This window comes from Lynx rufus, unplaced genomic scaffold (assembly GCF_022079265.1).
Source record: "Lynx rufus isolate CCGP_SWC_20201006 ecotype Redwood Valley unplaced genomic scaffold, mLynRuf1.p SCAF_6, whole genome shotgun sequence".
NCBI lineage: Eukaryota > Metazoa > Chordata > Mammalia > Carnivora > Felidae > Lynx > Lynx rufus.
This window is the reverse complement of record NW_025814878.1, coordinates 6,572,458-6,593,089: the sequence shown is the minus strand read 5'-3', so window position 1 is coordinate 6,593,089 and position 20,632 is coordinate 6,572,458. Positions and strand designations below refer to the sequence as shown.

The window sequence follows — 20,632 nt, the reverse complement described above, 5'->3', positions numbered from 1 at the left end:
TATTTGACAGGTGCATGTGACATTTGGGAAACTGCTTTCAAAGTTGCATTTGGATTTTAGTAGCCAATTTAAATATATGAGAAAGCCACATCTTTTTAAAATTTGAAGCTGAAGGCGTTTTGCATTCAGTATCTTTTAAGTAAGGAATAAAGTGAATGAACAACGATGAAACAGTCCCAGTTTTAAGTATCTTTCAATAACATTTTGGACAAAGGAGCAAGGAGATACTCAAATTCAATACAATCAATTCAGCACAATCCATCCTGCAGTATAAACTGATACTGTTAACTATTTACAGCTGTACATTTGAATTCGCTAACCTTTGAGACCTGGCTAAGATAGATATTTGATATCAGTTTTGCAGAACCCATTTATATGTGGGTTCTTATGTAGAATTAAGTAATAAATCATTCAAGACTGAAATGATCAGGAGACAGAGTTTGCAGATTAATGGTAGTAGGGCACGTGTGGAAATTCCTTCTCATGCTTATGTCAGTAACGATCATGCATCTGGCTATCGATGCCCTTGAGCCAATTTTAAGATATCACTAGCATGTAACTTTTTATCTCTGGTGCTTAGCAATGTGCCAGACCATGCCTAGTTCTCAGTAAGTATTTGTTGGATGAAAATTAAATGTCCTGGTTGGAGTGTGTTCATATTTATTATATTTAACAGAGAAATAAAAAGATCTTTGCTTCATTTCATTTTACATGCTCTCCTTATTGTTAAGGAATGTGGGAACAGAAAATTTGAGGTTCTAAAATATTTCAATGAACAACAAAAATAACAGTTTAGAAATATTAATAAAATCATTTATAAAAGGCTTTTTCTCAAAAAGCACATAAACACACCTACCTCTTCATACACGGACACCTATAAAAATGAGAAAACAATGCAAGAGACACTGATAAAATAGACCTATGAAGGTATCGTCTATTTTTTATTAATAAAATGTACATATGTATATTTTTATTAGCATCTTTTACATCATTTACCTGTTTTTCCCCCCAATACTCTGGTATCCCAAAACAAGTATGACAGAATCTCTAGGTACTTTTATATGATATAATGATAAATATTGTCCCCAGAAGTCAGAACTTCCTATCATTAAAAATTTGCTCTTAATTTTTTTTTTAACATTTATTCATTTTTGAGAGACAGAGCATGAGCGGGGAAGGGGCAGAGAGAGAGGGAGACACAGAATCTGAAGCAGGCTCCAGGTTCTGAGCTGTCAGCACAGAGCCCGACACGGGGCTCGAACTCACAAACTGTGAGATGATGTCCCAAGCCGAAGTCGGATGTTCAACCGACTGAGCCACCCAGGCGCCCCAAAAATTTGCTCTTATAAGCAGGAGTTATAAAATAGCATTGGCTCTGTATTCAAACTTCCCTTGAGGTGTTATTATTGAATACCGTAGCAGTTAACATCTCTGTTCTGGGGCACATACTGTAAGTTCCCTCCTGTGCCCAGTGGCATAACAATAGGACTTTATTCATCCAAATAAATACTAGATACAAATTATCCAGCAAAGTCATCCCTTATATTCTGCTTGTTTCACTGTATTTTTCCAGTAGGAGAAATCCCACTTTTATAATTGAAATCAGTGAGGAAAAAAAAAGTAAATGAAAACTTGAGGTTTTGCTAGAATTTATTCCCTCAGGTAGGAGTCCTGCCTGTAGAGCCACTGTGACTGACTGAAAGAATAGACCCACTGAGTATGAAAAGAGGAACATTTTGGAAAATGTGTTGCTACTCCAAGTTTTATATAGTAGCTAACAATGTTGAGTCTCCTTCTCCCGACTTTTTAATCTTCCTGTTAATTTAACTCCAATGAGGGTACTATACAGGGAACTTTTTGGCTAAAAGGGTCTGGCCTAGGAATCTTTCCTGGTTGCTGAGAAAAGTATAAAGTTACACTGGGGGAAGAGGGAATCTTGTAATTTAATTCTCTAAAAACTATGCTTCCAACCAATGCAAATTGTTTTTTTTTTTTTTAATATTTATTTATTTTGAGAGACAGTAAGAAAGAGAGAGCACATGAGCAGGGGAGAGGCAGAGAGAGAGAGAGAGAGAGAGAATCCCAAGCAGGCTCTGCACTGCCAGTGTGGAGCTCAGCACGGGGCTCAATCTCACGAACCATGAGATCATTACCTGAGCCGAAATCAACAGTTGACTGCCTAACCAACTGAGCCACCTAGGTGCCCCTGTTTTATTTTTAAGCCATCTTGTAGTAGTACCCTTAGAACTGCCAGTCTTGCTACCTTTAACATTTGTGCCTCTGGTGGGATAATCTGAAATAGAACAGGCCACCGCTGTGCCCTTGACCCATTTAACTTGTCCTCGAAATTGCACCAGTCTTCTCTGTTTTCGGTCCAGGATGCGTAGTCAGAATTCACTTTGGCTAAGCTGAGATTCTTTATCCCTACTTAAAATGAGCATAACCGTATGTCCCCGTTTGCCCCAGAGATCCCTAGTTTATGTCTCTTGTCTCAGTGTGATTATTTTTTTTTTTTAATTTTTTTTTTTCAACGTTTATTTATTTTTGAGACAGAGAGAGACAGAGCATGAACGGGGGAGGGGCAGAGAGAGAGGGAGACACAGAGTCGGAAACAGGCTCCAGGCTCTGAGCCATCAGCCCAGAGCCCGACGCGGGGCTCGAACTCCCGGACCGCGAGATCGTGACCTGGCTGAAGTCGGACGCTTAACCGACTGCGCCACCCAGGCGCCCCTCAGTGTGATTATTAATAGTGCTTCTTTTCGATCTTGAAATGTCCTTCCATGGACAAGAAATTATATGGTCCTCATACTTTTAACTGTGAAATCAGATGCATGTAATGTAATAGTCACAAGTCATACAACAACACACGAAGTTTGAATGACTTAGAAGGGAGAATGGAAGTTGTCAGAATTTGGCAGGTTAATCTACCAGCTGTGAAGGGGAAGGCAGAAATAGCACCTTGCTGATGTGTTTGAGGAAGATTGATGGCACAGAGCTGAAGCCCTGGAATGACTTTTAGCCTTGAGTTAGACATTTATCTCAGATTTTTGTTGAGTGCCTACCATATGCCGGGTGCCACGGGGAGCAGTGGTGATACAGCAGTGAATGTGAGAGACTTGGCCGTGTCCTCAAAGAGCCGGCAGGAATTATCCAGTCTGGCTCCGTCCAACCCACAGGAACAGGTCACTATAAAACTTTACTTAGTAAACCAAAGATGTTGGCGTATGTTCAGACTCGGTGAATATGTGCAGACTCTGAACATGTTCTCATAGTCTCTAATCTCATAGTCTAACGTTGCTACTTTATGGGATCGTAAACTCAGGGTAGTGTTTCTGTGTGAGGAACCACCTGTAAGAGCTTGTGCCCCACCAAATCGGTTATGCATCTGGAGTGGCTGATACCTGCCGTGCTAGTATCCTAGCACTTCCTGTCGAGAGACATCAGAATGTCTGTTGTGATACACCTGAGAACTAAACAAACTGGTCATCTCGTTCCCAAACCACTCAAATCGTCCAGTGCTTATAAGAAATCCTGACTGGGGCACCTGGGTGGCTCAGTCGATTGAGTGTCCGAATTGGGCTCAGGTCATGATCTCACACGGTTCACGGGTTCGAGCCCTGCATCAGGCTCTGGGCTGACAGCTCAGAGCCTGGAGCCTGCTTCAGATTCTGTCTCCCTCTCTCTCTGTCCCTCCCCTGCTCACGCTCTGTCTTTCTCTTTCTCTACAAAATAAACCAACGTTAAAAAATCAAAAAAAAAAAAGAGAAATCCTTACTGATTCAGAATTACTTATCCATGATCTCCCATTGTTCTGAAACACAGCCGGTAAAAACCAGGAAGTGGGTACTGGAGGCTCCTGAGCACCCAGAGCAGTAGTGACAAGGCCTGTTTTGGAGGAACACGTAGGACCGGGAGGGCTAAGCCAAGCACGACAGCTTTGGGCAGTCCAGGCCATGGCCAGGACAGCTGGTCAAGATGGATGTGGTCAAGCAAGCAGGCCCAGGGTCTTGTTGTAGGGGGCATCAAGCCATCTGGGAGTTAATGGAGAGAACGTATGCATTCAAGGGCGGCTTGAAGGACAAGGACGAGGGTCCAGCTTACTCCTGGTCTACATGAACGCGGACAAGTCTCTTATGAAACCCACGTATGGACCGTAGAATGGATTCAGGTTGATACCAGACACCGCTCTAAGATTCTTAGCCATCTGGTTTTCTAGTGCGCGGTTAATACGGAGATGAAGCTGATGAGCTGTCCTGAGCGAGACAGTCTGGCAACGAGGCTGGCATCTAGTGTGGGCGGGAGACAGCAGCAGGCAGTAACTGGTAGTAGCATCACATTGTGAGCAACAATAGAAGTCTCTTAACGAAGAGCAAAACCCAGCCAGAGGCCTTGCATTTTGCCGTGTCCAAATACGCCGCTGAACTGGGCTTACATTCCGCGTGCAGATTTGTAGTCCCGACAAAATTATCTTAGGTGGAAGATCCCATTTCTCAACATTGTAGACAACTGAGATTTAATGTTTATTGTAGACAAGGAGTCATCTGTTTTCTTTCCAAGTTAGTTCACACAACCACAAATCCATATTTAACTCTGAAGCCTCTCTTTCTTTCTTGTTTTTTTTTTTTTTCTGGTTGATTTTCAAGGGACCAGTTTTTTAATTTTAGGTATAAGAGGGATGTTGGCTATGGCCTTGACTTTTTCTTGCATGTGTAGAACATTGAGTCCCATCATTCTTCCTCTCAACACCAAATGGCTTTCTGAATGTGCACTGCTTAGTTGTGTTTTCCATTTGAAAACACTTTGAAGTTCTTCCAGTGTAATTAGGAAAGTTTATTTTTGTTGAATGAAAACAGTAGCAATAACTCTGTTTTACTTGAAACTAAGTGCAAAGATGGCGTCCTGTAAAACAGGAGGTATTAGGTCCTGTTAAAAGCAATGAGCCTTTGAGGTTGATCTCATTCAAATCCAGTGGCTCCCACAGAACAGCGTTGAGATGGCAGGGAAGGCACCTGAATTGTCTATGCCCAGATTCCCTCATGTAGAACAGGGATTCCACGAACAGTACCTTCCTCAGAGAGCCATTTGGGGATTGCGTGAAATCATGTATGTGTAGTTGTAGCACGGTGCCTTGTATGTACTTGAGTACTCATGACTATTATTTTATTCAGATTTTTTTTTTCAAAGGCTCCTACATGCTATAGATTTAGATCTCTTTAAATAACGTTTCAGGAGCCACTTTTTCTCCCTGTTCACAGTGTGTCCGCCCCAATCCCCACCGCATTGTCAAGCCACAAGGTGGCGCTGATTTGAGGGAGGACAGGAGGTAGAGAATCACTCTGATGCCCTTGGGCATGAGGGTTCTGGCCCATAAGGAAAAGCCATGGAATATTCGAGAGAGATCAGCGGATGACAGGGACAGGTACATTCCACATTACCTGTTAAAGGAAAGGAGCTTAGTTTTTACTTTGAAAGATAAAAAAATACCATAGCAAACTTTAATTTTCCCTAAAAGTTCACTTCTGACCTTCAGTAACCCTATCAGGAAACAATCACTTTTTCCCCTTAGGTCTTACACTGCTCTAGACTACAATTCTTTGGGTAGACATTTCATTTTTCGTTTTATGTCAGCCTTATAGTTTGTTTGATTCTGTTGTATGTTTTCCTATCTGAGGAGCAAGCAGAAGGCATCTTATATATATTGGATTTGATGGTTCTTCAGGAATCTAAATGGGAAATGGATGTGGGTCGTGTTCTGACTTGTTTCCAAAGTCAGCTCTTAGGATCCCCATTACTCTCCAGCATAGCTGACCAGCGTCCCCTTAGCAGGGAGAACACTTGGCAGTAAGCAGTTTATGAAAGACACTTTGTTGGAAAGCCCTGAACATTCCTTATACTCCCCAAGGAAACTTTCTTTAAAATTACCACTCTTTATTATACTTAGCTAAAAATATTCATCCCATATCGTGCTAAGTGCTCAATTAGGTTGAATATTTACACATACATTAAAACTTAGCAGTGGCTGTATTTACAAAGTGTAAGGGAGCACTAAGTAAATGTACTGCTCCCTTTACTGGAAGCACCACTCGACTGTGGAAAGGAAAGAGTGGTAGGATTGTACAGGTTTGTGTTTGGAGTGGGAAATTTTCTCTTTTCTTTCTTTCTTTCTTTCTTTCTTTCTTTCTTTCTTTCTTTCTTTCTTTCTTTCTTTTCCTTCCTTCCTTCCTTCCTTCCTTCCTTCCTTCCTTCCTTTACTTCTTTCTTTCCCTTTTCTTTCTTTCTTTCCTTCTCTTTCTTTCTCTTTCTTTTCTTTTCTTTCTTTCTTTCTTTCTTTCTTTCCTTTTCTTTCTTTCCTTTTCTTTATTTCTTCCTTTCTTTTCTTTCTTTCTTTCTTTTCCTTCCTTCCTTCCTTCCTTCCTTTACTTCTTTCTTTCCCTTTCTTTTCTTTCTTTCTTTCTTTCTTTCTTTCTCTTTCCTACTCTTTCTCTTTCTTTCTTGTCTTTTCTTTCTTTCTTTCTTTCTTTCTTTCTTTCCTTTTCTTTCTTCCTTTCTTTTCTTTCTTTCTTCCTTCCTTCCTTCCTTCCTTTACTTCTTTCTTTCCCTTTCTTTCCTTCTTTCCTTCTCTTTCTTTCTCTTTCTTTCTTTCTTTCTTTCTTTCCTTTTCTTTCTTTCCTTTTCTTTATTTCTTCCTTTCTTTTCTTTCTTTCTTTCTTTCTTTCTTTCTTTCTTTCTTTCTTTCTTTTCCTTCCTTCCTTCCTTCCTCCCTTCCTTCCTTCCTTCCTTCCTTCCTTCTTTCCTTCCTTCCTTTACTTCTTTCTTTCCCTTTCTTTCCTCTTTCTTTCTTTCTTTCTTTCTTTCTCTTTCCTTCTCTTTCTTTCTCTTTCTTTCTTGTCTTTTCTTTCTTTCTTTCTCTCTTTCTTTCTTTCTTTCTTTCTTTCTTTCTTTCCTTTTCTTTCTTTCCTTTTCTTTCTTCCTTTCTTTTCTTTCTTTTCTTTCTTTCTTTCTTTCTTTCTTTCTTTCTTTCTTTCTTTCTTTCTTTTTATGATATTGCACCTTCCTTGTGGAATGCACAGACAGGGCCCAGAGGAACAGGGAGCAAGGTTGGAGATAATGAGAGGGCAGAACAAAGGGCAGGTGATGGTGGGTGAGGTTGGGAGAAAGGCTCAGTAACTCCTAGGACTCCAGGGGATGTGGGATCTGGCCGAGAGTGCATAGGTAGATGGGGTGGCCGTCGGGAAGGCTCACTGGTAGAGTGTAAGCACACACTACAATAAAGCCTGGATGGTAGGGGCGTGAAGGATGAGTGGAGCATAGGCTACGATTTGTCTAATGTCAGCTGAAAGTCTTCTGTTTGTATTCTTCTAGAGGGGAATAGCCACTTGGGAAGGAAAGAGGTGGTGAGTTGTCTGTGGGAATTCTTAGTATTCTCTATGCCTGCTTTCCAAATTATACTTTTTAGCTCTGATCGCTGTAGTTTGGGGCAAGGAGGTAATGTATAATTTTCACTGAGTTTCCTAACAACCAAAAGTGGGAAGTGGCATTCTTCTGTAACACATGTCACACCCAGGGTCTGGACTTTTCACTGGCAGCTGGGGTACAATGGAAAGAGCATTGGAAGACTGGGGTTCAGATCTGGCCTCTGATACCTACCTTTCACCATTATCACACCTGAGCCCACTTCTGATTCATGAAACTGCCTTAACACCTGTCTTCCCAAAATGTGAGGATAAAAAATGTGCAGAGACCTTGTTCTAGAGACAGTCCTAGCGTATGCTCTATAAATGTTCCATTGGCAATGTTGACCATCATCTCATTGGTAATGAGACCATCATCTCCTTGGTAATGAGACCATCATCACCAAGGTTTTAGATATTTATTTTATTTTATTCATTCATTTATGTATTTATTTTGAGAGAGAGAGAAAGAGAGTAGGGAAAGGGCAGAGAGAGGGAGAAAGAGAATCCCAAGTAGGCTCCATTCTCAGCCCAGAGCCCGATGCGGGGCTTGATCTCGGGACCGTGAGATCGTGACCTGATCCGAAATCAAGAGCCAGGTGCTTACAGAGGAGCCACCCCGGGCACTCCATCCCAGAGTATTCTAAGTGTTAAGGGCTTAGTAAGAAACCATTCATTCAGCAAATAGTGCCTACCTGCCACATTTTTTAGGCACTTCAGTAGACACTGGTTCTACCACGGTGGCAACATACACATCCCAGCCTGAAGTTCAAAAAAAATGAAATTGACCTAGTGCCCATTCTGTACTGGTGTGGATGGTGTTACACAACAACAAAAAGATTTATAGTTTTTAACCGCGCATATATGTATGTATACATATACATTTGGCTTCACACAGTAGAAGTTTAACACTCTCAGAGCTATAAAACATCTGACTGTTGGCTGTCCTGGAGGCCAAGTGACCAGTTACCTACAATGCCTCCCCACCCATTCTCCCCTACAGCTTCTGTGCTGTCCCTGGTGGTCTGTGTGGGGCCTGCCTGGATCAGCATGTACGGAAACTTCCTGGTTTTTTCTTTCCAAGAGGTTGACGTGCACACTATGTGCCCAATTTCCTCCTTACTTCTCTGCTTGTACTTGTGCTAATTCTAGTGATAACAGCCTTTTGCATATACACACATTCTCTTTATTTGCTTCTGTTCTCTCTTTCCCATCTGAGGAGACTAAGCACACGCTGGCCTCCCTCCTAGGCATTTCCCCCAAATAATTTTCCGGTGCCTGTGCCTAACACTACGGTGGTTTTATACTTGATAGGGGATTGGATAAGATACTAGTCCCATATCCATAAAGTTTATAGGCTCGTAGAGCTGACAGTTTATAAACCAGGAGCCGTAGGACAAGACAGACAGTAAATGCCAGAACATGAGACTTTGTCTACTATTTTTTTTTCAGTTTTCAAGTGAAAACAAAAAAAAGCATTAGTATAGATTTTCACATTTTCTGCATTATTATTTGAAATAGTACAGAAAAAGGAAAAGTTGTAACTATTAAGAATGAGCGCATGTTGGTAATCAGTTTGGCTTTAGGTCTTGTTTTATTTGTTCACCCGACAGATAATTGAGTGGCCAGGCACTGTGTTGGGTGCTAGAGAAATTAAGTGCCGTCCTCCATTTAGAAGCTCCGAGCGTAATAGTAACAGAAGGCAGGAAAGCATGGAAACCAAATATGTACCCAGTGTGTTGCATGTGACTCCGTGGATCCAGGTCTGGCGGCTAAGAGGAAGTCGTCCGAAAGGCTTCATAAGGAAGGTTAGTCTCCTGCGCTTTGAAGATGGTAGACGGTGTGATTTTACACAATGAACCCTGTGGGGGTGTGGGGAAACGAGCCTCAGAAAACCGAGTGAACCTCGTTGGGAGGGTGAACGCCTGTAGAGTCTGCTAAGGGAACACACACACACACACACACACACACACACACACATGCACACACGGGAAATTGTATAATTTTGAGAAAGGAATGATGCAGATATAATGTGATGGCGATTCTAAATGTTTTTCCGACTTTATCCGCTAGGGTAGGAAAGATTAAAGGCAGGTCTCGGTTAAACTTTTTTAGGAAGTCGAAACATTTCTTCAAGACGCACTGCTTATTAACCCTAGATGTGAAAAATTTATAAAAGGCAAAAACTACGATGCTTCATATAACTGAATCCCAGGAAATCTTGGCTCTGGACCTGAAAATCTTGAAATAAAATGTTTTCTGGAACATTAATTGGAAGACAGCTTGCTATCACCAAATTGTTAGTCTGCGGTAGAAACTCAAAACTGCTAACAGATGCCTCCTACAGATTTTTAAAATATGGAATTATTTCAGCCAGCCACCAAACCATTGATCTTTGTAATTTTTTAAAACTATGAAATATGCATATAAATCTACATAACTGTTCAACTGAGAAAAAGTGTTCCTCTTTGTACTATATACCGTAGACGTCTGATTTCCAAACTGAGATTTGCTCGGATTAGGATTTAGCTATTTAAATTAACTCAGGAGTTTATCTAAAAAACAATTTACATTAAGTATTTTTAAAAAATAGAGTTTAAATTTTAGTCCTCGACTTCTTTAGTCATTAATTAACCGTGTAACCTTGGACAGGTTCCTTAGCATGCCTAAGAAATGCCCAGGTTCCTTTAAGACCATGCTTCTAATTTCGGCACTTGAGATTCGTACAATGCACATAATAATCTATAGATGTTGGTAAAATATGTAGGAGAACTCCCCAATTATCACATTCGTCAGTTAACGAATTTACTAAGGCCTGTGGGAGCGGGCCCACTCTGTGCCCATCTACGTGAATCATATTTGCTCCCAGGTAGAAGTGAGATAGGGTGGGGGAGGAAAACAGAAGGCCTTTAGTTAGACTCCACTCCTGGACACTGCTCCAGTCAACTCAAAATGGGAGCGCAGGGGGAGACATTAGCTTTTACTCGCCGGTGGCGGAGACAGCGGAGCCCTGAGTTAATACAGACCTGCCACCCCCCCCCGCCCAATCCAGCTGACCAGGTGCCTCTTTAAAAAAATAAACAAATGTATCTTTCTCCTATTTTTATAATAAAAATGCCAGTCGTGAAGCCCCTTAACTTTGCAAAACTTCCCCTTTGGAATTTTTGTTTAACTTTTGCTAAATAGTAAAGAGTATCTGTCCCATTGTACAGATAAAATTGTGTCTCAGAACACGCAGATTCTGTTTTTATTATTATTTCTATTTTAAAAGTCATGCAAGTAATGCATACTGTAGGAAAAAATATAAGATAGAGATAAGTATGGAAACAATAAAATCACCTAGTCCTAAATTTGGGCATTTTTTGTTTGTTTGTTTTTTAGAGAGAGAGAGCATGCAAGTGGGCGAGAGGGGCAGAGGGAGAGAGAATCCCAAGCAGGCTCCACACTCAGCATGGAGCCCAGCACGGGGCTTGATCCCACAACCCTGGGATCACAGCCTGAGCTGAAATCAAGAGTTGGATGTGAAACCGACTGAGCCACTCAGGTGCCCCAAGGCATATTTTTTATTCCTAAAAATAAAGACGATTTTTATTTGCCATATAGAATCTATGAGTATATAGAGTAAAACTTTGCAAAAAGAAGGTTTTCACTACTGTTTCACTGAAACTAACATAATCTTATGTCAACTGTACCTCAAAAAATATATATATAGAGAGAGATCACAATAAACAATGCAGGGGTGCCTGGGTGGCTCAGTCGGTTAAGTGTCCAGCTCTTGATTTCGGCTCAGGTCATGATCTCATGGTTCATGAGATCGAGCCCTGCGTCAGGCTCCACGCTGACGGTGTGAAGCCTGCTTGGGATTCTCTCCCTCCCTCTCTGTCCCTTCGCCCACTCATGCTCTCTCTCCCTCTCTCTAAGTAAACACTTAATAAACTAAAACTAAAAATAAAAAATGCAGTTGGAAAAAAAGAATGAAATAGTAGCTATAAACATTGGAAAAGCAGTAGTTAAATCATCCTCTTAAAAAAAAAAAAAAAAGGAAAACTTTCTAGAGAGTATAAGACCATGTAGGTTGAGGAAACACCTGAGCCCTGGTGTCACCCAGAGCTGTGCTTTTCCTATTTTGCCACTTGCTCACCAGGTTGCTTTGGGCCACAGGCTTAATCTCTCTGTATCTCTCCACAAAAATGGGGATAATGATGCCTGTTTGTCCTGGGCGCTGATGGGAATCTATGGTAAAGGCATCGCGTAAAGCGAGCGGGTAGCTGTTACCCTAAGTATGTGGCCGTGCGTAATACTGGCATCGAGCACGTGTGGCTGGCCTCCTACTTGAACTGTGACAGTTTTGGGGAGACAGATTTCAAAGGGCTCAGAGATAAATTCAGGGGGTAGGGTTTCAAAAAGGGAAGCGGACACGGGAGGGCTAATGAACTCAATAATGTAATCCAGCTATGATACGCAAAGTGACGCCTAGTCCCGATGAAGAGGAAACAAGGTCTTTGTGCAAACGACAGTCTGGGGAAAGATGCACGGTCCAAGGTGGCCAGGAAAAGTAGGGCAACGCTCTAGGAAGCCAGCCAGGAGGCTACAGGTTGGTTTGAGATGCGGCTTATGTAAAATACTGAAGACAGCACCAATGTCTTCTACATGTTGCTCAGGGTGAAAACAGTGAGGAAGGGAGAGTCCCACGGCATGGTGCGGGGGCAGGGGGCAGGGGGCGTTACATTAACAGAGCAAACACTCGACATAAGAGGGAAAAATCTAAGGAAGGTCAGACGACAACGAGAAGACCCCCGTTATTCTCACAGCGGCCCAGGCCTTGAAAAATTACATCGCTGCGAACCAGAATTTATAGGTTGACCTCAAAATTGCTGCAAAATCCAGAAATTGTGGGAAGCAAGAAAGGGTTCCTGTGCTTGGAATTTGCTAGGCGGATGTTTTGATTTTCAAGGAAAGAAGAAGGTAGTTTCCTAGGAATACAGGCCAGTGGACTTGTCATCATTCCCAGCGTGATGCTAAAAAGAGTTAATTGAAAGGTTTGTCAGCTATTAAAAAGGGATTCTGTGTCCCAAAGAACTGGCATAGGTTCACTGAGAAGAATTCCTGCCAGAAGTAAGATTGCGGCTTTTAAATAGGGTGATTTGATTGATCCATGAAAAATGTTGTAGATGCTCTGTGTCAGGATGCGAGGAAGGTCTCTAAGAAAGTTGCTAAAGATCTGTTTAGGGAAAGGATGGAGAAGTCAGGCCTGGATGGCAGTGCAGCCGACTGGCTCGTCCCCCCCCCCCCAACCCCAGATGCTGGCTAGTGCACCAGTGTCAGCCCTACAGGCGGGACCGTAAGGGTGGCCCCCGATCGCATAGTAGAGCACGGGGTCGGGGCGGGGGGCAACCCTCTCTACCTGCCGTTGCCTGACAGTGTGAACCAGAGACAAAGCCACAGCCTCGGTCACAGGGAGGAAAGCAAACTCAAATGGATAAAGAAGAAGCACCAAGATGAAATGAGGGGGGCAAGGGACGAGGACAGCCGGGAACAAGGAGTCACAGGCTGGCACGCGGGGCCAGCGTGGACAAGTCTCCAAGAGGAGGTTTCAGTGCTGTGGCAGCGATGTCTACATTCTGAGTGCTCTTGCAGATCTAAAGAGGCGGAAATGGGACACAGATGTCTAACCTCAGCTTTGCCTTCTTCCACTTCCCTACTACTGATTTGAATGAGGAGATGGATAGCCTGCATGCTGATTAAACCTACGGGTTATATGAAGGTGGAAAAGAAAACTAAAATGTTGCGTGAGTTCTGTCCCTGGGTCCAGAGAACTTACTTGTTGCAAGTGTGAGATAAAGCGATGCTGCTTAATAGTAACCCGTGAGGGGGGCGCAGGCTCAGTCGGTGGAGCGTGCGTGTCTCGATCTCGAGGTCGTGAGTTGGAGCCCCATGTTGGGCGTAGAGATTACTAAAAAGACAAGTAAATAAAACTTAAAGAAAAAAAAGAAGTAACCTGTGAGGAAGAGACAGAGTCAGACTCACGTGGCTGTCAGACACCAAGGAGAAGGCTCAGGTGTCTACAGCAGCAGAGTCTGGTTCTCACTGAGATGGGGGGTCATCCTTGACCATGCTGGCCGGCTCCACACAGATCGCACTCCATCTGAAGGTTCAGATTCAGTTCCAGTTTCCATACCTTAAGGGACGTGTTTCACATGTGTCCCTAGGAGAATGATCCAGATTTGGGGGAGTCTGTATAAGGCAGATGAGGATTCATATACTCACGTTAGAGAATATTTGAAGGGTTTTATGACCACTGGCTTAGAATAAGTGAAGTGCGGTAGAAAGATTGGACTTATCCTTTGTGACACCAGAGGGCATGGATTCAGGCTTCTTAGCCCTCAAAGGTGTCCCAGAAGAAATGGCAGCCTCAGGAGAGGCCCAGCCCCTAGGGAGGCTCCCTGGACAAAGGCCACTTTCAGGGGTGAGAGACAACTCAGGGATCCAAGTGGGCATTGGTCTGAGCCCCTTTGGACTTGAGATTCTGTGGTTCTGACTCGGTATTCTATATTTCTGTGTGGTTGTGGTTGCTCAAAGCATCACGTGCAAATTCTGAATTGTTGCTGTAGAAGATGTGGCTATTTGAGATGGTCTCCTTTTTTTGGGTGTGTGATTCAAGATGAAAAAGTTTAGTAGGAGCACCCGGGTGGCTCAGTCGGTTAAGTGTCCGACTTCAGCTCAGGTCATGATCTCACGGTTCGTGGGTTCGAGCACCCGTGTCGGGCTCTGTGCTGACAGCTCAGAGCCTGGAGCCTGCTTCGGATTCTGTGTCTCCCTCTCTCTCTCTCTCTGCCCCTCCCCTGCTCACACTCTGTCTCTCTCTCAAAAACTAAACATTAAATTTTTTTTTTTAAAAAAACTGAAAAGTTTGGGTTATCTTGTAGAAAAAAGGCATCAGTTTCAACCTGGTTCATTCCCTGATTTGATCATTACCCTTCAGGGTCGAACCTGATTGAAATGAAAGGTAGAAGCAGGTGAAATGAAACTGCAGAATCTAATTTGCATATCGACCCTTCTGGAGGCCAGAGAGCAGCACACATTCCTACACGTCAAAGTGAGCTGTGGATTTTTACTTAATTCTTAAAAAAAACCACCAACAACGCTTTTCTTTCAGATAGGTAGATTGTTAAGGATAGATATTTTGATATACCTTTGTATCTAAAACAAAGTATTTATTGTTGTGGATCTAAAAGGAGGTCCTTCCTCAGAACTTTGGGTGCTAAGTCAAAGGCACAGTGTCATTAACTATAACTGTTAAATGATGGCAAGGTTCCTGGCTCCGGTCAGTGCTGCCGTGACCACAACCAAAGAGCAGATATTTGCCCTTGTCCTTCTGAAAAGAAGAAGGGTTCAGGAGCCATGGGGGCTTTATTTCCCGTGTGGAGACCACAATCCAGTCCGCTAGTTGCTCTGAGCGGGGAATGTTGGTCCAGGTGGTGGTCACACACACATTCCTCCCGACTCCTCGTGGACACGCTGGTAGGACACGAGGGAGCTGTTTTCCTGGTCGCAGGTGTCCTTTCTAAACACAGCGTGTAAACGGCGTTACGGTTGATTTCCTGGAGATGGTCTGTGTTCTTAAAGGAGGTGGCCGCTTCCTTACTGAGGACACTGGTTTCCTGTGCTACAGGGTTCGCCTGAAGGCTCCTTGTTGTTGACACTGAGTGGCTCCTACCCGTGCTTTGCTTTGAGAATGTCGGGTGACCATTTCCCCTCTTATTCTCATCTCCTTTCTCTCAATCTCAGTCTCCCTCTCCCTCTCTCTCTGTCACATACACGCATACCCTGTCACATTTCCACACTCCTCAGATTCCCGCACATTCCGTCTGTCTGAATTTAGACAAAGCTTTGAAGAGCACCTTGTCTAAAGCAGTGCCCACCCTCAGCCTCTGGGACCGTCTTTCACCTACTCCGCTTGCATTTATAGCACACTTCTGTCCACTTGCTTTAATTCTCTTTCTGCCGGCATGTGAACTGCCCCAAAACAGAGGCAGTGCTTTACCACCTCTTTGTCCCCAGGTCCTGGAACATCTCAGGCATGTGGTTAAGCTCACAGTAATTACCCGGTGGAGAGAAAGGAGGGAACTTGCAAAGGGAGCATTCTTATAGTCAGGAATAAGTAGGTAAGGATACACATCCTGAAAAACATCTTCAGTTCTAGATTAACCATGTTGCTGTGGAAATGAACACAACCTGTTATGTTGGCTCAGTGTCCCTGAGGTACCCACACAGTTGACGCCCTGGTAGGGTGCTGAATAAAATGCAGAACACCCAACTCAATTAAATTTCAGATACATAACAAGTGAATTTTAGTGTAAGTTATGTCCCATGCAATATTTGGGACATACTTATACTACAAGTTATTTCTTCAGTGTTTCCATTTGCTATATTTGGCAACCCTACCCCCTGGTTCCCTGATGCGTATTGATTTGCCAGAGTTTAGGATGTTTCCGTGTTCTTTACAGTTTTCCTAAAAGAAATCAGCTCCAGTGTCAGCCTTGCCCTCAATCTGTGGCCCCACCGGTTAGAGCCACGGTGCACTCAGAACCTTTGTTCAACTGAAATGGATGCGATGAACGCTGTTTACACAAGAAACCCCCTTAACTCATCCTCCCTTTCTCCCACTCAAGAAAACCCGGAACATAAATGTTAGTGACTGTGACAGGGATAACCTTGAATCCTTTCAACTTCTTATTTAAAAGAAATAATTTGCAGATTTGCACTTGATCGTTGGAACTAAACCCAAGGAATTACTTGAGACGCTCCTCTCAGCTAACTGCCGACTGACCCTGAGATTGAGGACGAGTGGCTAGAATTTAGTGGTAAAAGATGAGGGTTGTGGATTTTATTCACTTCAGAGATGTGTTGCTTTCTTTGCAAGAGAAAAAGTATCTCGGACCCAAGAGGACCTGTCTAAAGAGACAGAGACAGCAGAGTAAAGGGCTTACTTGCCTCACTACTAGAAACACACCCCCAGCATGGATATCATGAATAGTTGGTTGGCAGTTTCATTTGTACATGTAACAAAACAGAATTGGAATCCATCTAACCCCATCTTGATGCAGAGGGCCATTTAAGTAGTTGTAGTTAAAAGCTTTTTGAGAACACAAAGGACTATGTAAGTGAGAAATGAGTACAGGCGTATCTCAGCAATATTACGGGTTTGGCCACCACAATAAAGCACATATCACAATAAAGTGAGTCAAAGTAAGTTTTTGTTTCCCAGTGCATATAAAAGTTATGTTTATACTACACTGTAGTGTATAAAGTGTGTAAAATAGCATTATGCTTTTTTGGAAACAGTGTATATACTTCATTTAAAAATACTCCATTGCTGGGGCACCTGGGTGGCTCAGTCGGTCGAGTGTCCAACTCTTGATTTTGACTCGGGTCATGATTCCAGGTTCATGGGATCGAGCCTTGCTTTGGGCCCTGCACTGAGCATGGAGCCTGCCTGAGATTCTCTCTCTCCCCCTCTGCCCCCTCCCCTGTTCGCATGCACACATCCTCTCTCTAAAATAAATAAAATAAAAATACTTTATTGCTGAAAAATGCTAACCATCATCTGAGCTTTCAGCAAGTCATAATCACTGATCATAGGTCACAATAACAAATATAATAATAAAAAATGTGAAATATTGTGAGAAGTGTCACAGTATGACACAAACACAGGAAGTGAGCAAATGCTTTTGGAAAATTTGCACTAATAGACTTGCTTGACACAGGGTTGTCACAGATCTTCAATTTGTACAGAACACAGTATCTCTGAAGAGCAATAAAGCGAGGTGACACCAGAATATCTTTTTTTATTTTATATCCACCACCAAATGTTTGGTTACTTAACTGTAAAAAAAAAAAAATTGCCCAGGCAGTTTAAGAAATATAAAAGATATATTTGGGTATATTTGGAATAAACCAAAAATAAAGAATATGTCATATAGCCACTGAGATATTTTTTTTAATAAATGTTTTTAAGTAATCTCTACGCTCAACATAGGGCTCAAACTCACGACCCTGAGATCAAGTCGTGTGCTCTCCTGACTGAGTCAGCCAGGCACCACTCCACTGAGGAAATCTTTAGATTATTACTTTGAGATATAATTGAGGATTGATACACATTTTTTAAAATGTTTATTTATTTTTGAGAAAGAGAGTTGGGGAGGGGCAGAGAGAGAGAGAGAGAGAGGGAGAGAGAGAATCCCAAGCCAGCTCCATGCTGCCAGTGAGGACCCCAGGTGGGGCTCAAACTCATGAACCATGAGATCACGACCTGAGTTGAAATCAACAGCCGGACGGATGCCCAACCAACTGAGCCACCCAGGTGTCTTGATACACATTTTTTTTTTCTAACGACAAACCCTAACATACTACCACTTCTAAATTGTAGCTTGGGTTTCATTTCTTTTATTTCTTTTCATTTCATTTCATTTCATTTCATTTCATTTCATTTCATTTCATTTCATTTCATTTCTTTTATTTATTTCATTTATTTTTAGTAAATAATAAATGAGTAGACATAGAATTTATTCGGCTCCTTTGCTGGTAGTCAAGTATCTGTTTTCAACACTTTCAACATCCCTGACGAGTTAATATAATGCAAACAAAAGAGTGACATTGAATGCCCGTCTCACTGTCACCCGGGTCCTCCTACTTTAACTTAGAACTACCAGTCGTGCGTTGCCTCCTTCCCTGCGTCTTGACTCCGTGCCCTGTCCGCTTGTGGCCTTGTGGCATGTTAGTGTAAGTCCAGCCACGACTGTGTTAACCTTGGACAGTTTCTCCAGCGTGGCACTCTATTAAGCATCCTGGGAGATGTTCCAAAGAGTGAGCTACAGAATGTGAAAAGATGTGTGACTTGTCATAATTCCAGAGGGAAAGAAAGCCAGACATTTTGACAACATTTTTGGCAACTCGATTCTCTGGAGATGATTTGCTCGCATGCTTTTTGCTGGCAGCTTAAACCCAACAGTGGGTTCTCGATGCAGAAGAGCCCTTTGTCAGACCGGGTTTATCTTGGAGCCTTGCAGAAGCTTCCTATCACCCGGCCTGCACCAAGCTGGAGCCCTTGTTGGGGGATACGATGCAGTCCTCTGTTGCGGAGACGTCACCAAAAAGAGGACAGACTTCGGGTTCAAATGTAGGCCCTGCCTTGCAAGAACGGTACGAGCTGAGAGGGTGACTTAGCCTCTAGGAGCTGGTGTCCCCCTCTGTGAAGTGAGGTTAATGACGGCTGCTTGAAGGTCAGGAGCGGAAGTCAGGCCCTCATTCCCCCCACTTCGTACTGCAGTGATAAGTTTGCAATCCCTCTGCGGTCCCCTTGCCACGATTTGCAAAGGCTTGCTAATAAGCTCAAGCAGTCACTTAAGGAAAAGGATAAATAGTTAAGCGCAAGGTTGTCCCAAGAGGCAGGAAAAGCTTCTTTGAAATCGCCAGAGGCCAGGGAGGACACAGGCTTTTGACCCTGTTAAGTGGCAGGTGGTTGGAAAAGTAAGTAGCAGTTTCTTTTGAAGATACAAAGGGACAGTGGAGGGGCGCCTGGCTGGCCCAGTCTGTAGAGCGTTCAGCTCTTGACCTTGGGGTCATGAGTTCATCAGATTCACTGATACTGCTTAAGATCATTGTAAAACAAGTCTTTCCAAACAAAGGTTGTATATGTTAGATCAGTGGCTTCCACACTGTATCCCAGAGGCCGTGGGGTCCTGTAAGGAACCGGGCAAACCGGCTTCTAGCCAAGCAGTTCGGCACTCGTGCGTCTGACACAGTGGACTCTTATAGCTCGGAACTAGGCAACTACCTATAAACTCATGCTGGAGTCCCATAGCACTCCTGACTCTGATATGGATGCTTGGAGCTATTCTAAGCTGACTCGTGGCATGTAACAATCTATCATTTTGCTAAGGCACAGATGTGAATAACCTTCCCTGCAAGGCGAGTGAGCAGGGATGTGTCACTTTGCTGGTGAGTTGGCCCCGTTGACCGCCACCATCGGGGTCTCCAGCCAGCCTTTTTCTACTCATTGTTGTCTACCTGTTTTAGGGGGGAAATGACATACTGTAATGGGATTTGTAATCCGGGGGTCTGGTAACATCTGAGAAGTGTCGCTCACTAGTGTCTAAGGTCTTCCCACTCTGGACAGCTGGATGGAATGCGGGTGGGACGTGGGACGTGTCCTGGAATGTTCTGTGCCACGCCACCTCGTGAGCACGTGAGGGAATTCTGTGTGGGGTACAGAGGCTGTACATATCAGCTCTCAAACACTGCAGATGAAGAGTTTTTCTTATCCCAAATCCTGGTCAAGGCTTCTGAGAATATGGTCGTAGAAAGCCGCCCATATTTTTTTAAAAAGTCACATCCTGTTCGATTTTCTGCTTTCATATTTGCCCAGAACAGATATTCCCTGACATTGTGCTGTTTGTAGAAAAAGAGTATCTATCAGTGGCTCATTAACTTGGGTCATGTTTGGAGTTCTCTGTGAGCTTATTAAATAAGACGCTGTGCCTTCTTGAAAACTATTATTCTGCTCCAAAAAATAAAAAGACATGCAGTTCAAGTATATTGTTTCTCCCTGACCTCAGAGTTACTACTCGGTGCACCGAGGGGGCCTCGGTTAAAGCCAGGCTGATGGCTGTTGACCGTGGAGTCGTGGGGCCAAGTCCTGTCCGCACTACGGTGTAGGTGTGAAGATGACCTTGGCTGTTGCATTTGCCAGCACTGCAGGGTGCTCGTTCTGTGGATGTGGAGCCCTAGCACCATCTTGGTTACTTTACGTGCCCTTGAGACAGACGGAAATGAAGGCAAATTCACGCAGTTCCGATAACTAACCAGACCGCATGAGCCCATTCACTAGTTCTGCCCAAGCGGGCAAGGAGAGTAACAGTCTCTCTCTCTCTCTCTTTTCTTTTCATTTCACTCACGTAACCTTCTCGTGGTTCTTTTAAGCAGCAAATTCCTGATTTTAAATACTTCTTCTAGATAAACAGATAAAGCATATACAGATAAGATAAAGTCAAGAGCTGATACGGACACAGTGGAGTCCTCCATGGCGGGGGAGGGGGCCGTGGATGAGGCAGGCTGGGTCCCCGGAGGTACTTCCGGCCACCTGTCCCTTCCCTCCAACCCTGGGGCCTTGCTCCTTCAGG

The 20,632-nt window shown here is 43.4% G+C and overlaps 1 protein-coding gene across 7 annotated transcripts in view; it reads left to right on the top strand.

Moving 5' to 3' along the window:
- The window catches only part of SCAF8 (SR-related CTD associated factor 8), a 239,137-nt gene that overhangs the window by 131,939 nt on the left and 86,566 nt on the right, over positions 1-20,632 (top strand). For 4 of the 7 annotated variants that reach the window (XR_006966251.1, XR_006966250.1, XR_006966248.1 and 1 more), the window contains exon 21: positions 9,065-9,259. The exons of the other annotated variants lie outside the window; for them this stretch is intronic. The gene's annotated coding sequence lies outside the window, so the exon portion shown is untranslated. The remainder of the gene's footprint in view (positions 1-9,064; positions 9,260-20,632) is intronic. 7 annotated transcript variants of the gene reach the window in all.